The sequence below is a fragment of the Canis lupus genome, chromosome 26, assembly GCF_003254725.2.
Source record: "Canis lupus dingo isolate Sandy chromosome 26, ASM325472v2, whole genome shotgun sequence".
Taxonomy (NCBI): Eukaryota; Metazoa; Chordata; class Mammalia; order Carnivora; family Canidae; genus Canis; species Canis lupus.
Window position 1 is genome coordinate 12,704,232 of NC_064268.1, and position 10,531 is coordinate 12,714,762.

The 10,531-nt window shown below is 47.7% G+C and overlaps 1 long non-coding RNA gene across 3 annotated transcripts; it reads right to left on the reverse strand.

The window, feature by feature from the left end:
• Positions 1 to 551: 551 nt before the first annotated feature.
• LOC112676318 (uncharacterized) lies at positions 552 to 9,174 on the reverse strand. Of its 3 annotated transcripts, none has more exons than XR_003146435.2 (5): positions 8,871 to 9,174; positions 8,377 to 8,597; positions 6,472 to 6,556; positions 1,719 to 1,823; positions 552 to 1,294 (listed from the first exon to the last, which is right to left on the reverse strand). It is a non-coding gene; the product is annotated as an uncharacterized LOC112676318 (long non-coding RNA). The 3 variants fall into 3 exon arrangements; XR_003146433.2 differs by having other exon boundaries at positions 6,438 to 6,556; XR_003146432.3 differs by lacking the exons at positions 552 to 1,294; positions 1,719 to 1,823; positions 6,472 to 6,556 and adding an exon at positions 6,581 to 7,951.
• Positions 9,175 to 10,531: the final 1,357 nt, after the last annotated feature.

The following is a 10,531-nucleotide window of genomic DNA, read 5'->3' on the forward strand; positions in this document are numbered from 1 at the left end:
TCAGCATCGTCTTCCCCAAGAGTCAAGAAATTCTTTCTTATATTTAACAGCAGTGCTCAAAAAACCCTTCTGATTTGGTTTCTTAGAACATAAATACTGAATGATGATTTTTATAAGAGCTTTATGGAGGTATAATTCATATACCATATAATTCATCCATTTAAAGCATACAATTCTGTGGGTTTTCATATATTCACAGATGTGAGCAACCATCACCACAGACAATTTTAGAAGCTCTTTGTCACTTCAAAAAGGAACTCTATACCCATTAGCCATCACCTTTTTTTAAAAACATTTTATTTATTGATTCATGAGAGACACACAGAGAGAGGCAGAGACATAGGCAGAGGGAAAAGCAGGCTCTCTGCAAGGAGCTTGATGCAGGACTCGATCCCAGGACCCTGTGGTCCACACCCTGACCCTGGGATCAACCCCTGAGCCACCCAGGTGCCCCAGCCATCACCTCTTAAGCCCCCAGCCCTCCTCCTAGTGTGAAGCAACCACTAAGACATTTTTACATCTGTATACATTTCCTTGTTCTGGGTGTTAAAAATGAATGGAATCAAATACTATGTGGTATTTTCTGACTGATTTCTTTCTCCTAGAGGAATATTTGCAAGGCTCACCCATGTTGTTGCACAAATTACTACTTTATTTTATTTTTTTAGGGCTGAATATATCCTGTTACGTGGATGTACCACACTGAATTTATCCATTCATCTACTGAAGACCATGGAGGTTGCTTGCACTTTTGGGCTGTTACGAACAGTGTTGCAGCACACATTGGTACAGGTTCTCGTGTGTGGGCAAGTGTTTTCATTTATTTGTTCCACTTGCAACACACGCATGGTATGCTCTGGGGTTTGGGGGTTGCCCTCAGCCTGGCCCCTCACAGTAATGACAGTGAACCTTCACAGCGAGCTCCCCTTTGCCAGGTGTCCTTGCAGGTGCCATCAGGCATGGGGCATGCGGAGCCCACAGTGGGGAAAGCAGAGTGAGTGTGTCAGCTATGGTGATGCCATCGAGAGCTGTGAGCATCCTGGCCTTGGAGCCTCCTGCCTCATGCACCAGAACCCAACGTGTCACTCCCGTCAGCAGGGAAGCATTCAAGAAACAAGGCAGGGGCCCTTGGTTGGCAACTGCCCCAGCTCCACCAATGCACACACATGCACACACACACACACTGCCACCAGGAACCAGCCATTGTGCCATACGGTTGCCGAACTTTACCCAGTGCATATGTGAGTCCACAAGAGCAAGCGATGCCTTCCCAAGTCCTACTGACAGCAGTTTTCTTTTGGAGGGGCCAGCAAGGGGTGGCAGATGGATATTGTTGTTTTTCAGAAAGTCAAAAAAAAAAAAAAAAAAAAACACAATCAACTGGCTGGGTTTGAAACAATGAGGATAAACATAACGCTGTCGGTGATGTTTTTCCCTTCCTTTGCTTGGACTTCTGTTGAAACCCAAATCTGAAATGACCCCAGATACAGGCATCCTGTAGGGGAGACAGGGTTTTTTCCCCTTTATTTGTTAAAAAAAAGGTAAAGAGAGCTTAAGATGGACCCTATATATCTGAGTCAGCTCCTGATGAAATCTCTGTGAGCCTGTGTACCTGTCCTCAGCGCTCCTACATAATCATAGTCATAATCGGTTCATTCCACGGATAATGACGTGTGGAAGTCCCGCCTTCCTTCCTGGCCAGGCAGAGGGGCGGTTACCTCCAAAGGGCCATTTGGTTCCTGGCGCCGGCAGGACAGGACTCCGTTTTGACTCTGCCTTTTACTGGCTGTGGCACATCATTTAACCTTTCTGAAGCTCAGTTTCTGGAAAACAAGGCATCATAACAATTGTTTTCATTCATTCATCCTGTTGCTTATTCAGTTCTTTTTTGAGCACTAACCCTGGGCTGGGCATTGTTCTAGGCACTGGAGATAGATCAGTACAAACAAACAAACAAACAAACAAAAATGAACAAACAGACACAGATTCCACCCTCACTCTTGTGCAAGATGACTGATCACAAACGTGATAAATAGGAAAACTGCATAGCAAGCCAAATAGGGGAAAAAACAAAGAAGGGAGACGGAAGTGTGTGCGTGTATGTGTGCGCACACATGCGTGCATGGGGGAGGGCATTGATGGAATGATCCGGAAAGGCCTCACTGAGAAGGTGATGTTTGAAAGAAGATGCAAGGGAGAGGTGAGAGCAAACCATGAAGATACCTGGTGGAACGTGTTCCAGGCAAAGGCAATAGCACCTCCAAAAGCCCTGAGGTGGGAGTGTGCCCAATGTGTTAGAGGTACAGCAGGGAAACCAAGAGTGGGGGGTGTGTATGTTTACGGAGTGGGGTCAGAGAGAGAACTTTATAAAGTAGTCCTGAGAATTAAATCATTGTATGGCCCATTTACATAATAGATATACAATGACTAGATTTTAGATGGTGAACCCATGCAAGTGAATGAGCCGGTCAATAGATATCTCATTTATCCATCAGGACAATAGCACTCAGAGAGGTCTACTGACTTATCCAAGGCCACTCAGCTGGCTTGTGAAGAACTTGTAGCTAGACTTCAGGACCCATGTTATTAGCTCAAGGTTTAATCTTCCCGAAATTACTGACACAGATAAAAATCCTGAGCTATGCCCTCCCCCAATCCATCTCTAAATGCCAGTGTTTGCCATTGTGAAACAAAGGTATCCTCTGAAACATCCTACAGCCACTGGACAGCCCTCCATCACAAAGACCAGTCCCAAATGTCAACAGTGTTGCAACTGGCTTAGGGGAAGAGCCCCAAATCTATTGTTGGGTGTTTTTTTTTTTTTTCCCTCTTCAAACTCCCATTGTTTTAAACTCTACTTGGTGATTCTTAAGGGTGTGTGGGGAGCTGATAGTACAAGATTGAATGGGGGGTGGGACCCACTAGTCCCTCCACCCACCCTGGGGAGGGGGAAGGATCCTGGCTAGGACGAACTCAATCCTATTTCCCCTTCCAGGGATCTTTGTTGAAGGCATTAGCTTGGACTGGGGGGAAAGGGTGGAGCCAGGAGCCAGTGTAGTTTTCCAAAATAAAGTCATAGATAAGAGATTAAGATCCATGAGACTATTGCTTTGCTATTCACAGCACAAAAGCTTTATCCAGGGCTTCTCCTAGGCTTGGTAGGATAACAGATATTATCAGGGTAATACATGAAAATAATATTATCTGAGGTCAAGGAGGTACGTCCTCTCTTCTGCAAGGAGCTCAGCTCACCTCCATCCACAGTAGTCCATGCCCTTTCACAAAGACCAGGCTAGAGGGACAACTTATTAAGCCAATTTGAATGCAGGGACCAGAAACAGGAGCAGGTTGAATGGCATGCCCAGTGAGAGCACAATAAGGGCAATGAAGGCGACAGACTGGTTCTCTCCAGTCCCCGCTGGTTGCTCATTCACTCATGCATTCTCTCATTCATATATTCAACAAATATTTCCTGGGTGCTCGTAACATGCCCAGCTCTGTGTCAGATCTTGGAGACTCTGTCCCCGACCTCTGGCCAAGAATATGTGGAAGGCAGGGCAGTAGAAGCTTCTGGAGTGCTATACTCTGTGGCCTTGTGTTGTATGAGCCATGGTAGGAGTTTGAGTTTTATTCCAGGATCCACCAAAGCCACTACAAGGTTGAAAGGGGAATGACACAATCCTGTCTTGGTTTTCCAAACCTCCCTTGGATGGGAGATGTGAAGATGGTGCAGGGAGACCAGAAGGAAGGTCTTTCCCCAATGAGCCAGCCTGCCAGTGACCCCAGGGGATCGTTCCTGGTGCCAGGACTGCAGAGAGGAGCTCCCCCTGGCCAGACCTGGGCACCCAGGCTGACACATTCTCCCAGGCAGCGCTCCAGGCTCTGAGCCAGGGACCGGTTCCTCTCGCAGGTCCACTGGCTCCAGGGGACAATGCTGACATCCTGGCTGCCCCGTGACTCAGGGTAAAGGGCCTTTCCCTTTCTGGAAAGATAGCCCAGTTTTTAAGGAGGATTAGGCGTCAATGGGAGAACACGTTGACGTCAGAGCCAAGGCACCGTGAGAGTTCTCCTGGTTGAGTCCTCGCCAGGGAAGGGATCACAGGCCTGAAACTTATAGCGTGTCAGGTGGGGCTCATGCCAGACACTCAGCCTATAGAAGCCCTCATTAAAACTTACAACGTATCTTCTGATCACCTCCTGTACCACATGTGAATGAGCATTGCTCAAAGAATGAGAATAAAAGACATTGAGCACTAAAACTATTTAAAACCTATTTTCAATTCAGTTTCTTCTTAATATCATCAGTCAGTGCTCTGAAGGAAGGAAGTGCCATCTTAAGGATGAAGAAACAGAGTGGGAGGAGTGCAGTGGAATGCCCAAAGTCACACAGCTAGGAAGCTGGGAATCCAGGAATTCAAATTCAATCTAAGTATAATATTTGATCTCCTGTTGCTGCCCAGATTTTCAAGGCTTGTGAGACTTTATACGCAAACATTTAAGATTATAGATACTAAAACTTCTTCAAATTCAGGACGTTGGAATTATCAAGAGTTACAATCATCTTTTTTTTTAAAAGATTTTATTTATTTATTTATTACTGAGAGACACACAGAGAGAGGCAGAGACAAAGGCAAAGGGAGAAGCAGGCTCCCTGTGGGGAAGCCCAATGTGGAACTCAATCCCAGGACCCTGGGATCACGAGCCCAAGACAAATGCTCAGCCACTGAGCCACCCAGGTGTCCCTAACCATCTTTCTACATCATTTTCCAAATTTCTCAAAAAAAAAATAATAATAATAACTGGCCAGTAGCTTTGTAGCCAAGAAAGACTACTGCAGCATGTACCAGTGGTTGAGTAAGTGTGGTGTGCTCCTGTGTTATATGGTGTCCCTCCCTTGATGCTCAGATCCACGCTGTGAAGTCAGCATTGTTCTTATTCCCATTTCACAGGTGAGAAAATCAAGACTCAGTGGCTCGGAGAGGCCTCCTCGCTGGGAAGTGGCAGAGCCACAGTTTGAAGTGAAGTCTGGCGGACTCCAAAGCACTCAGAGAACACAGCACTGTCTCCGTCCCTGCCCACACGGCAGGCTTCACTCTCCCTGGACCGAGGCAGCCCTGACAGCTGGAACCAGCCTGAGGGACATGGGCAAGGCCAGAGCACCTGTGCCCACCGCCTTTCTTTCCTGGAAAATAGCTGGGCTTTTATGCAGCACCAGGCAAGGACCAGGGGCTCTTGACTTGACCTTGGGAGCTCTCAATACCAACAGGCTTTTCTCTCGCTTCCCAATCCTTTCAGACCTCTACTCTCTGAAAACTCAGGCTCCGTGGAAGGTCACACAGACAAAGGCATCCACCAAGTGCTTTCAAGAAGGGTGTGCCAGGATTTTCCTTGAAGCAGCCAGAGCCATCATCTTAAACTGATGCAAGATTTGACTCCCTCCTCTGCCTAAAGCCTCTGCATTTGATTGTTTGGGTTATTTGTGTGTGTGTGTGTGTGTGTGTGTGTGTGTGTGTTTAAGGTTTTATTTATTTACTTAAGAAGTGGGGAGAGACAGAAGGAGAATCTCAGGCAGACTCCATGCTGAGCACAAAGCCCAACCTGGGCTTGATCTTACCACACTGAGATATGACCTAAGCCAAAACCAAGAGTTGGACACCTAAGTGCACCACCCAGACACCTCTGATTTTTTTGTTTTTTAGGTTTCTTTTTCATCAGAACCAAATTCTCTTAGAAGCCCCTCCTGACTTGGCCTGGCCGAAACTCCTACCCTTCTTCCCCTCACTGGTCTGTACATTGACTGTCCTCTCTGTCCATTCTTCACTGGCTGCATCTCCTCCCCAGCTTTGATCGGGCTGGCAACAGGGAGCCATGTAAGGTTTCAGAACAGAAGAGTGTACAACAGAATGAACACCTTTACTGGGTTCCTACGATGGGGCTGCCAGCATATGGCATTTAGTTCAATCCTCTCGGTCACTCTCTTACGTTGTTTTATAGATAAGAAAACAGATCTAAAGAGGAACCAAGTGCCCCTGACCCAAGGCTAGCCAGTTTCCAAGGACAGAGGGATTTAGACTCTCGCCCACGGCCTTCCTGGCTCCCTTCCCCTCTCCATGTCCTTGGCCAGAGCCTTTGGAATCAGGAGCTCAGGAAACTGTTGGAAGCTCAGCTCTGGGGTCATTTGCTCATCCCCATGGAAGCTGGAGGCCTTCACAAAGTATCAGTAACCTCCCAGGATCCAGAGCACACCAAGGATTGGGGCTTCTTGTGCTGCCAGCCAACTGACTGCGGCATCAGAGCAAAGGCCCCAAGGAGCATAAATCTGTCCAGTGTATCTGGGGATTAAGGGCCTTTCAGCCTCCCTGCTACCTGTCATTACAGCCCCCCAAGGGGAGGAACCCTGGGGAGAGGGAGAAGGAAGGATCCGGCCAGCCGCTGACCTGGGAGTCTTGTCGACACATTTTATGGCCCTACCTTGGGCCTCCCAGACAACTGCTGCTTGATCTCTATCAACCCTGGCTCCAAGGGCAGCTGTCCTTCTGCGTTATCTGCAGATCAGCTTAAAAAAAACAAGAAAAAACAAGGCTTCAATTCCCACCCAGGGCTTGTTGGTGGATTAAGGCAGGAGTCCCAGACATCCCCCTGGGGGCCCAAAGGGAAGTCCACAGGGCAGAGAAGGTGTGTGACCTCTGATGGAGCCATCCTCTGACCTCGACAAGTCCAGAAAACACCACCCAGCCTGCTAGATGCACGCCGGAGTGCGCAGGAGAGGCCTCTGCTCTCTCTGAATTCCAGAAGGCCAGCATGAACAGATGATTCCAGCTGTCACCCAACCACAGGGGACCCAGCAGATCTCCAGATCTGGGCCCGGTGAGGGTCTCTACCCCAGAGGTGACAAACTTTCTGCAAAGGGCCGGAGAGTACATATATCCAGGTTTGTTGCAGTAGTGCTGCTGCTAGAGCACAAAAGTAGCCACAGACCGCAGGGGAAGGAATGAGCAGGGCTGTGTGCCAGCCAAACAGGTGAGGGCCTCAGGTCACCCCCGAGGCCATAGTCTGCGAACCTCTGCTTCATAAAGTGTGTAGGATCCTCAAAAGCCTGGATCCGCATCTCCTGAGTTATGTCCAAGGTCAAAAGAAGGCCCTTGATAAAGGGAAGATTTTCCCAGAAAAGATGAATGACTATGGCTTTGCATCCTTCTTACGACCAACGTTCCCTGGGTCAGGTTGAAAACATGTACATCTCTCCCCCAACCAGAATCCAGAAGTGTAGGGAGTCGCAAGGGCTGTTGACTGTGGCATCGCCAGTGTCTAGGAAATGCCTAGCACCCAGTGGGCGCTCAACTAAATAATTGTTGAAGGGTGAATATGCTGAGCTTCCGGCTATCACCCAAAACATTCTGGGCAGGCCCTTTTCACCCATTCACCCTTGCTGCTCCAGCCTGGCATGTCCCAGGAGCTTAGACAAGGAGTTAGACTGGATCCTCACAAGTGGCAGTAGTCCTGGGTCCTGGGGAAGGCCACTTAGGCAAAGCTAGAAATGTTTTTTCCCTGTCTCCTTTCACTAACCTAGCTGCTAGGCCCCATCCCGAGATGTAGATTGGTAAGTAGGAAACGCCCTAGTGGACATTTGCGCATGAATCATTCTGTGTGAATCTTCCATCTTTAATTACTTAGTAAAAGCAGACCAGATTTTCCTAATCAGTAACAGGAAATGTGTGTTACTATTGTAATTATTAAAAAAGGAAAAAAAAAAAAAAAAAAAAAAAGCAAACAACTCTTCCTGTGCAAACTCGGATAGAAAACCAAGAAGTTTCCTCCAGGATGCTTGATCGGATTTCTCAAACTTCAGAGAGGGCAAGCACACCGTTGCTGGTTAAAAAGACCAGGCCCCAGGCCCATCTGGGGTGGTGCCTTTGAATCTGCATCTGGGAGACCTGTCCCCAGGTGAGTCCTGCAAGTGAAAGTGGACCACACTTAGAGAGAACACTACTCTAGCCGATGCCTTTGATTTGCTTCTGCCAAATGTTGTAGCTTTTGAGGGGACAGTCCAAGACATCAGGGCAACCCCCCCCCCACCCCGCGCCCCGAAAGAATCGACATTTTTGAGAAGGACCATGGACATGCTGTGGCTGTTCTGTAGGAATCTAGCCTGTGAATTACCTGCGAAGGCCTTTGACCCTTCCGGGTTTCCCCCGGCTTATCTGCCAGTTTGCCTATTTGCTCTGTCTCCAAAGTGTACAGAGGTGCCTCTAACTCCAAAGCATCTTAAGCTGTTTAATTACACTAATTGCCACCCCGGGCTATAAATTTTATGTTAATGCTCTACCAGGTGATTCACGTGGTAAATTACACACTTAAGACTTTCCCAAGGCTTACCTTCAAACCCTAAGCTCATTCAAGACACTAACACCCACGCCCCCAGAGCCGCAGCAGCCGGAGAGGGTAGAGATAGGCCTGGGGACCTCACACAACGTCTCCTCGAATCCCTCCACCTCAGTGTTCTCCTTGTCATCTGTTCTTGGGCAGCGCGAATCTCCTTCCCCTGTAGCAAGCAGGGCTCCACCTGTAGACAGATGTCCCGGCCGAGTCACCAACACCTGGGGACAGATTGTAGGCCACACAAGAGGAAGGAAACAGACAAAGGATTCACCCTTCCCCTCTTAACAGGTGTCTCCTACCCATTTCTCCTTATTCCACATGTTACGTGGCCGAGGCCTCCAGATTAATCTTCCTAAAGCGCTCCTTTGATCACACTACAACTCAGACATCTTCCATGGCTCCCACTGGCCACAGTTTTAACCCGCTAGCCGTTCAGCTAACTTTCCCAGTCCAGTCCTGCTCTGGTTATCTATTGCTACAGAGCAAATCACCTCAAACTTAATGAAACAAAATAACTTTCAATCTATCCTTCTCTCTCTAGGAGTCGCCTGGGTTCAGCAGGACGGTTTGTGCACAGACTGTCCCAAGTCACGGAAGGCAGATGGTGGCTGCAGCTGGAGTCATCCTGAAGGTTTCTTTACTCATGCATGTGGCACTGGGGCTGGGAAAACTTTATCAGCTCAGGCTCCTTGGGCATCTCTCCCTGTTTTGAGGTCTCCACACGTTCCCTCCAGCCTGGAAGCTTTGGAACACACCCAGAGCTCCAAAGGTGAATGTCTGAAAGGAGAAAGTCAGATGGAAGTTGCATCTCCCTTTATGACTTAGCCTCAGAACACACACAGCATCAGTTCTATGGGCAATCACCAGGATCACCCATTCCTAATCCAGTGGAATGAACACCTACTTCTTGATAGGAGAAGTATCAGAGAACTCATGAATGTATTTTAAAAGCACTTTGGGCCCCAAATTCCTGTTTCAATTAATGGGCCAGGATCTCCTCTTTCAAGTGAGCCATCTGCCTTCCAATTAACCTGCTCTATTCGTTATTTTAAAAACACACTCCAAACTTGATCACTCTGTGCCTCCGTTTACCCCATTATCTCTGCAAGGAATACCTCCATTGTGCTCTCTTGACCCTACAAGCCATCTCACCCACAAATCTCCCCTCACAAGCCCCGTCTCTTTCTTGTGCCAAGTATGGTTCAGTGGCCAATTAGTTACCCTCGGTAACATCTCTTCTATCCCGCCCCTTGATATTGGACTTCAGTCTTTCAGCATCTAATTTCTTATATGCAAATACTTTATCTCCCTTGTTGCCTGGCTAAGTCTTGACCATAAGCACCATCTAATGGGCACTTCCTATGATCCAACACAGCACTTGGTCTTTTGCCAGCACTAACTCACCTATTCCGGATGACCAGCTCGAAAGACAAGGATTTGTATCTCATTTTGGTGATAGGAAGCGAAGGCATCCACAGGTTGCCTGACCCAGCCAAGCTCACATAAGCTCAAAAGTAACAGACACACAACTCAGACCCATTTCTCTGTGTTCCAAAGCCTGACCACTTATCCCCTTGGTGGATCCTTCTCTTGTGTTTATCTGATCACCTTCCGTCATCTCACTGAAGACAATCGAAGAGAACTGTCCATTTGATTTTATTCTTTCTACCTGGATTTGATTTCAATTTCTTTACCTGGCTGGGGCCTGTGTACAATGCCAGGCATAAATCTAGCACAAAGCAAGTTCTTAAGGATAAAGAAAAGTACATCCAGTTAATTTGTCTGGTCTGATGGAGAAGGAGGCTCAGTTGTGAGGATGCTAACACATGTTATGAAGACCTTGGAATTAATTACTGGGCCTTCTCCTGGTTTTTGAGTTGCCTTTTATTTTATTTCTTTTTAAAGATTTTATTTATTTATTTGAGAAAGAGAGAGCACAAACAGAGGTAGAGGCTGAGGGAGAGGGAGAAGTAGGTTCCCCACTGAACAGGGAGCCTGATGTGGGGCTGGATCCCAGAAACCTGGAATCATGACTCGAGCCAAAGGCAGAGGCTTAACCCACTGAGCTACCCAGGCGCCCCTTGAGTTGCCTTTATCACTCCATTCAAACTCTTCCCAACTACATTTTCTCACTCCTCAAAGACAAATGTCA